The sequence below is a fragment of the Triticum aestivum genome, chromosome 7B (assembly GCF_018294505.1).
Source record: "Triticum aestivum cultivar Chinese Spring chromosome 7B, IWGSC CS RefSeq v2.1, whole genome shotgun sequence".
In the NCBI taxonomy this organism is placed as follows: domain Eukaryota; kingdom Viridiplantae; phylum Streptophyta; class Magnoliopsida; order Poales; family Poaceae; genus Triticum; species Triticum aestivum.
Genome location: NC_057813.1, coordinates 218597566 through 218606538, shown reverse-complemented (window position 1 = coordinate 218606538; position 8973 = coordinate 218597566).

Below are 8973 nucleotides of genomic sequence, written 5' to 3'. Positions count from 1 at the left end.
AACAACTAACTCATTAGTCACATTGCTTGCAAGGCATATAGTGATGAGCATTACCGATAGGGCCCAGAGATACCTCTAGGAAACACGGACTGACAAATTCTAATCTCGATCTATGCCAACCCAACAAACACCTTCGGAGACACCTGTATAGCATCTTTATGATCACCCAATTATGTTGTGACGTTTGATAGCACACAAGGTGTTTGTCGGTGTCAAAACCGGCGGATCTCGGGTAGGGGGTCCCGAACTGTGCGTCTAGGCGGATGGTAACAGGAGACGAGGGACACGATGTTTTACCCAGGTTCGGGCCCTCTTGATGGAGGTAAAACCCTACGTCCTGCTTGATTAATATTGATGATGTGTATTACAAGAGTGGATCTACCACGAGATCAAGGAGGCTAAACCCTAGAAGCTAGCCTATGGTATGATTGTTGTAATGGAGGTTATGTCCTACAGACTAAAGCCCTCCGGTTTATATAGACACCGGAGAGGGCTAGGGTTACACAGAGTCGGTTACAATGGTAGGAGATCTACATATCCGTATTGCCAAGCTTGCCTTCCACGCCAAGGAAAGTCCCATCCGGACACGGGACGGAGTCTTCAATCTTGTATCTTCGTAGTCTTGGAGTCCGGCGGACGATGATAGTCCGGCTGTCCGGACACCCCCTAGTCTAGGACTCCCTCAGTGTTCCTCCGATATTCGGGAGTTGCATAATCTCATAGTCCGAGGAACATGTATAAGTCATGAAGAAAGCAGTAGTAATGAAACTGTAACGATCATAATGCTAAGCTAACGGATGGGTCATGTCATCACATCATTCTCCTAATGATGTGATCCTGTTCATCAAATGACAACATATGTCTATGGTTAGGAAACATAACCATCTTTGATTAATGAGCTAGTCAAGTAGAGGCATACTAGGGACAATATGTTTTGTCTATGTATTCACACATGTACTTAGTTTCCGGTTAATACAATTCTAGCATGAATAATAAACATTTATTATGAAATAAGGAAATAATTAATAACTTTATTATTGCCTCTAGGGCATATTTCCTTCAGTCTCCCACTTGCACTAGAGTCAATAATCTAGATTACAAAGTAATGATTCTAACACCCATGGAGTTTTGGTGCTGATCATGTTTTGCTCGTGGAAGAGGCTTAGTCAATGGGTCTGCAACATTCAGATCCGTATTTATCTTGCAAATCTCTATGTCTCCCTCCGACACTTGATGACGGATGGAATTTAAGCATCTCTTGATGTGTTCGGTTCTCTTGTGAAATCTGGATTCCTTCGCCAAGGCAATTGCACCAATATTGTCACAAAAGATTTTCATTGGACCCGATGCACTAGGTATGACACCTAGATCGGATATGAACTCCTTCATCCAGACTCCTTCATTTGCTGCTTCCGAAGTAGCTATGTACTCCGCTTCACACGTAGATCCCGCCACGACGCTTTGCTTGGAACTGCACCAACTAACAACTCTACCATTCAATAAAAATACGTATCCAGCTTGTGACTTAGAGTCATCCGGATCTCTGTCAAAGCTTGCATCGATGTGACCATTTACGACGAGCTCTTTGTCACCTACATAAACGAGAAACATATCCTTAGTCCTTTTCAGGTATTTCAGGATGTTCTTGACCGCTGTCCAGTGCTCAACTCCGGGATTACTTTGGTACCTCCCTGCTATACTTATAGCAAGGCACACATCAGGTCTGGTACAGAGCATTGCATATGATATGTCTCCAACGTATCTATAATTTTTGATTGTTCCATGCTATTATATTACCCCTTTTGGATGTTTATGGGATTTATTTTACACATTTATATCATTTTTGGGACTAACCTACTAACCGGAGGCCCAACCCGTATTGCTATTTTTTTTGCCTATTTCAGTATTTCGAAGAAAAGGAATATCAAACGGAGTCCAAATGGAATGAAACCTTCGGGAGCGTTATTTTTGGAACGAACGTGATCCAGAAGACTTGGAGTGCAAGCCAAGAAGCAGCCGAGGCGACCACAAGATAGGAGGGCGCGCCTACCCCTACAGGGCGCGCCCCTGTCTCATGGGCCCCACGGGCGGCCACCGACCTACTTCTTCCTCCTATATATACCCACGTACCCCGAGAACATCCAAGGAGCCAACGAAAAACAATTTCCACCGCCGTAACCTTTTTTATCCGCGAGATCCCATCTTGGAGCCTTTGCCGGTGCTCCGCCGGAGGGGGAATCGACCACAGAGGGCTTTTACATCAACACCATAGCCGCTCCGATCAGTTGTGAGTAGTTTACCACAGACCTTCAGGTCCATAGTTATTAGCTAGATGGCTTCTTCTCTCCTTCTGGATCTCAATACCATGTTCTCCCCCTCTCTTGTGGAGATCTATTTGATGTAACTCTTTTTGCGGTGTGTTTGTCGAGATCCGATGAATTGTGGGTTTATGATCAAGTTTATCTATGAGAAATATTTGAATCTCCTCTGAATTCTTTTATGTATGATTGAGTTATCTTTGCAAGTCTCTTCGAATTATCAGTTTGGTTTGGCCTACTAGATTGATCTTTCTTGCCATGGGAGAAGTGCTTAGCTTTGGGTTCAATCTTGCGGTGTCCTTTCCCAGTGACAGCAAGGGGCAGCAAGGCACGTATTGTATTGTTGCCATCGAGCATGAAAATATGGGGTTTATATCATATTGCTTGAGTTTATCCCTCTACATCATGTCATCTTTCTTAATGCGTTACTCTGTTCTTATGAACTTAATACTCTAGATGCATACTGGATAGCGGTCGATGTGTGGAGTAAGAGTAGTAGATGCAGGCAGGAGTCGGTCTACTTGTCGCGGACGTGATGCCTATATACATGATCATGCCTAGATAATCTCATAATTATTCGCTTTTCTATCAATTGCTCGACAGTAATTTGTTCACCCACCGTAACACCTATGTCATCTTGAGAGAAGCCACTAGTGAAACCTATGGCCCCCGGGTCTATCTTTTATCATATAAGCTTTCAATCTACTTTTATTTGCATCTTTACTTTTCTTATCTATATTATAAAATACCAAAAATATATTTATCTTATCATACTATCTCTATCAGATCTCACTTTCGCAAGTGGCCGTGAAGGGATTGACAACTCCTTTATTGCGTTGGTTGCGAGTTCTTTGTTTGTTTGTGTAGGTGCGTGGGACTTCTGAGGAGCCTCCTGCTGGATTGATACCTTGGTTCTCAAAAACTGAGGGAAATACTTACGCTACTATTGCTGCATCACCCTTTCCTCTTCAAGGAAAACCAACGCAAGCTCAAGACGTAGCAAGAAGGATTTCTGGCGCCATTGCCGGGGAGGTCTTCGCTCAAGTCAAGACATACCAAGTACCCATCACAAACTCATCTCCCTCGCATTTACATTATTTGCCATTTTCCTCTCATTTTCCTCTCCCCCACTTCACCCTTGCTGTTTTATTTGCCTTCTCTTTCCCAATCTTCTCCTCTCTCTTTTCCGTTTGCCTTCCCATTGCTATGGCCGAATCAAAAAGAACTAAGGGTCCTCTCCCGGGTTCTAGTACCTTGGATAACCCCTCTATCCTCTCTAACTTCATAAATAATGATGCTATGGAAAGACCCACCGGGGTCATCAATGAGAGCTTAAATAATTTTGATGAAGATGACTCCGGAATTTTTCGCTATTTGCTTGATGAGTCTTTAAAAGATGCTTGGGATAGGTTATTAAGGATTCGGGCTAGCTATGTGCCACAATATCAAATTGAAGTTTACTTAAAAAGTTTCTATGTTGGCCTACCCGCTTCTTTCAAGCAAGTCCTAGATTCTATTTTTGAATAAGGTTTTCTTGAAGGGGATGCTATAGATACCTATGAAATAATGAAAACTATATTTGGGCACCCCATGAATGATAAGGTTGAATCTACTACCCTCTTATGCTTTTATCAAAATGAAATTATCAAAGAGATGAAGTCTAGTTTAGATGCAAACTTTCGTAACGTGCTTAATCTTAATTCCTCCATTAATGGCAATGTGCTTTCCCAAAATATAAAGATGAATTCCATAGAAAGGAAATTTGCTCTTTTCTTTCCAAGTGCCAAATATGGCACTACTTAGATCTATCTTCGCTTTTATGCCTAGCTAGGGGCGTTAAACGATAGCGCTAGTTGGGAGGCAACCCAATTTTATTTGTGTTTTTTGTTTTTGTTTCTGTTTAGTAATAAATTTTGCATCTACCTTCTGTTTAGATGTGTTTTTATGTTTTAAGTAGTGTTTGTGCCAAGTAGAACCTATAGGATAACCTATGGTGATAGTTAATTTGATTTTGCTTAAAACCAGAAACTTTGCACGGAAGAAATTAGTTTTGTTAAATCACAGAAACGGGATTTTGCGTTTATTCTTTTTTCTGCTAATCAATAGACAAATTTCCCAGGACTTCCTATTTTGGTAGGACTTTTAGAGTTCAGAAGTTGCGTTAGTTACAGATTGCTACAGACTGTTCTGTTTTTGACAGATTCTGTTTTTCGTGTGTTGTTTGCTTATTTTGATGCATCTATGGCTAGTATTAAGTGGTATGAACCATAGAGAACTTGGAATACAGTAGGTTTAACACTAATATAAATAAATAATGAGTTCATTATAGTACCTTATGTGGTGGTTTTGTTTTATTTCACTAACGAAGCTTATGAGATTTCCTGTTGAGTTTTGTGTTGTGAAGTTTTCAAGTTTTGGGTAAAGATTTGATGGACTATGGAATAAGGAGTGGCAAAAGCCTAAGCTTGGGGATGCCCATGGCACCCCAAGATATTCAAGAGTAGCCAAAAGCCTAAGCTTGGGGATGCCCCCGGAAGGCATCCCCTCTTTCGTGTTCGTTCATTGGTAACTTGGAGCTATATTTTTATTCGCCACATGATATGTGTTTTGCTTGGAGCGTCGTGTATGATATTAGTATTTGCTTTTTAGTTTACCACATTCATCCTTGCTGTATACACCCTTTTGGGAGAATCCCACTTGATGGAATTTATTATAATACTCTATGTGCTTCACTTATATCTTTTGAGCTAGATAGTTTTTGCTCTAGTGCTTCACTTATATCTTTTAGAGCACGGCGGTGGCTTAATTTTGTAGAAATTGCTAGTCTCTCATGCTTCACTTATATTATTTGAGAGTCTTTTAGAACAGCATGGTATTTGCTATGGTTATAAAATTGGTCCTAGAATGGTAGGCATCCAAGTTGGGTATAATAAAAACTATCATAGGAAGTGAATTGGATGCTATGATCAATTTGATACTTGATAATTGTTTTGAGATATGGAGGTAGTGATATTAAAGTCATGCTAGTTGGGTGATTATGAATTTAAAGAATGCTTGTGTTGAAGTTAGCAAGTCCCGTAGCATGCACGTATGGTTAAAGTTGTGTAACAAATTTGAAACATGAAGTGTACTTGGATTGTGCATCCTTATGAGTGGCGGTCGGGGACGAGCGATGGTCTTTTCCTACCAATCTATCCCTCTAGGAGCATGCGCGTAGTGCTTGGTTTTTTACGACTTCTAAATTTTTGCAATAAGTATATGAGTTCTTTTGACTAATGTTGAGTCCATGGATTATACACACTTCTACCTTTCCACCATTGCTAGCCTCTTCGGTACCGTGCATTGCCCTTTCTCACCTTGAGAGTTGGTGCAAACTTCGCTGGTGCATCCAAACCCCGTGATATGATACTCTCTATCACACATAAACCTCCTTATATCTTCATCAAAACAACCACCATACCTACCTATTATGTCATTTCCATAGCCATTCCGAGATATATTGCCATGCAACTTTCCACCATTCCGTTTATCATCATGACACGCATTACTTTTGTCATATTGCCATTGCATGATCATGTAGTTGACATCGTATTTGTGGCAAAGCCACCATGCATAATTTTTCATACATGTCACTCTTGATTCATTGCACCATCCTGGTACACCGCCGGAGGCATTCATATAGAGTCATATCTTGTTCTAGTTTTGAGTTGTAATTCATATGTTGTAATCAATAAAAGTGTGATGATCATCATTATTAGAGCATTGTCCCAAAGAAAAAAAGGAAAAAAAAAGAAAGGCCAAAAAGAAAAAAAAGGCCAAAGAAAAAAAAGAAAAGAAAATAAAAAGGGGCAATGTTACTATCTTTTTTTCCACACTTGTGCTTCAAAGTAGCACCATGTCCTTCATATAGCGAGTCTCATATATTGTGCTTCAAAGTAGCACCATGTTTTTCATATAGAGAGTCTCATATGTTGTCACTTTCATATACTAGTGGGAATTTTTCATTATAGAACTTGGCTTGTATATTCCTATGACGGGCTTCCTCAAATGCCCTAGGTCTTCGTGAGTAAGCAAGTTGGATGCACACCCACTAGTTTTCTTTTGTTGAGCGTTCATTCATTTATAGCTCTAGTGCATCCGTTGCATGGCAATCCCTACTCCTGATGTTGACATCAATTGATGGGCATCTTCATAGCCCGTTGATTATCCTCGTCAATGTGAGACTTTCTCCTTTTTTGTCTTCTCCACACAATCCCCGTCATCATATTCTATTCCACCCATAGTGCTATATCCATGGCTCACGCTCATGTATTGCCTGAAAGTTAAAAAAGTTTGAGATTATTTAAGTACGACACAATTGCTTGGTTTGTCATCGGGGGTGTAGAATTTGGGAACATTTTTGTGTGACGAAAATGAAGCATAGCTTAACTATATGATTTTGTAGGGATGAACTTTCTTTAGCCATGTTATTTTGAGAAGACATGATTGCTTTGATTAGTATGCTTGAAGTATTACTATTTCTTTTGTCAATATGAACTTTTATTTTGAATCATTTGGATCTGAACATTCATGCCACAATAAAGAAAATTACATTGAGAATTATGCTAGGTAGCATTCCACATCAAAAATTCTGTTTTTATCATTTACCTACTCGAGGATGAGCAGGAATTAAGCTTGGGGATGCTTGATACGTCTCCAACGTATCTATAATTTTTGATTGTTCCATGCTATTATATTACCCCTTTTGGATGTTTATGGGCTTTATTTTACACATTTATATCATTTTTGGGACTAACCTACTAACCGGAGGCCCAGCCCGTATTGCTGTTTTTTTGCCTATTTCAGTATTTCGAAGAAAAGGAATATCAAACGGAGTCCAAACGGAATGAAACCTTCGGGAGCGTGATTTTTGGAACGAACGTGATCCAGAGGACTTGGAGTGCAAGCCAAGAAGTAGCCGAGGCGGCCACGAGATAGGAGGGCGCGCCCACCCTTACAAGGTACGCCCCCTATCTCGTGGGCCCCTCGGGCAGCCACCGACCTACTTCTTCCTCCTATATATACCCACGTACCCCGAAAACATCCAGGGAGCCAACGAAAAACAATTTCCACCGCCGTAACCTTCTGTATCCGCGAGATCCCATCTTGGAGCCTTCGCCGGCGCTCCACCGGAGGGGGAATCGACCACGGAGGGCTTCTACATCAACACCATAGCCCCTCCGATGAGTTGTGAGTAGTTTACCACAGACCTTCGGGTCCATAGTTATTAGCTAGATGGCTTCTTCTCTCTTTTTGGATCTCAATACCATGTTCTCCCCCTCTCTTGTGGAGATCTATTTGATGTAACTCTTTTTGCGGTTTGTTTGTCGAGATCTGATGAATTGTGGGTTTATGATCAAGTTTATCTATGAGAAATATTTGAATCTCCTCTGAATTCTTTTATGTATGATTGAGTTATCTTTGCAAGTCTCTTTGAATTATCAGTTTGGTTTGGCCTACTAGATTGATCTTTCTTGCCATGGGAGAAGTGCTTAGCTTTGGGTTCAATCTTGCGGTGTCCTTACCCAGTGACAGTAGGGGTTGCAAGGCACGTATTGTATTGTTGCCATCGAGGATAAAAAGATGGGGTTTATATCATATTGCTTGAGTTTATCCCTCTACATCATGTCATCTTTCTTAATGCGTTACTCTGTTCTTATGAACTTAATACTCTAGATGCATGCTGGATAGCGGTCGATGTGTGGAGTAATAGTAGTAGATGCAGGCAGGAGTCGGTCTACTTGTCGCGGACGTGATGCCTATATACATGATCATGCCTAGATAATCTCATAATTATTCACTTTTCTATCAATTTCTCAACAGTAATTTGTTCACCCACTGTAATACTTATGCTATCTTGAGAGAAGCCACTAGTGAAACCTATGCCCCCCGGGTCTATCTTTTATCATATAAGCTTTCAATCTACTTTTATTTGCATCTTTACTTTTCTATCTATATTATAAAATACCAAATATATATTTATCTTATCATACTATCTCTATCAGATCTCACTTTTGCAAGTGGCCGTGAAGGGATTGACAACCCCTTTATTGCGTTGGTTGCGAGTTCTTTGTTTGTTTGTGTAGGTGCATGGGACTTCTGAGGAGCCTCCTACTGGATTGATACCTTGGTTCTCAAAAACTGAGGGAAATACTTACGCTACTATTGCTGCATCACCCTTTCCTCTTCAAGGAAAACCAACGCAAGCTCAAGACGTAGAAACATACATGATAGAACCTATGGCTGAAGCATAGGGAATGACTTTCATTTTCTCTCTATCTTCTGCAGTGGTCAGGCTTTGAGCCTGACTCAACTTCACACCTTGTAACATAGGCACGAACCCTTTCTTTGACTGATCCATTTTGAACTTCTTCAAAAATTTATCAAGGTATGTGCTTTGTGAAAGTCCAATTAAGCGTCTTGATCTATCTCTATAGATCTTGATGCCCAATATTTATGCAGCTTCACCAAGGTCTTTCATTGAAAAAATTCTTATTCAAGTATTCCTTTATGCTATCCAGAAATCTTATATCATTTCCAATTAACAATATGTCATCCACATATAATATTGGAAATGCTACAGAGCTCCCACTCACTTTCTTGTAAATACATGCTT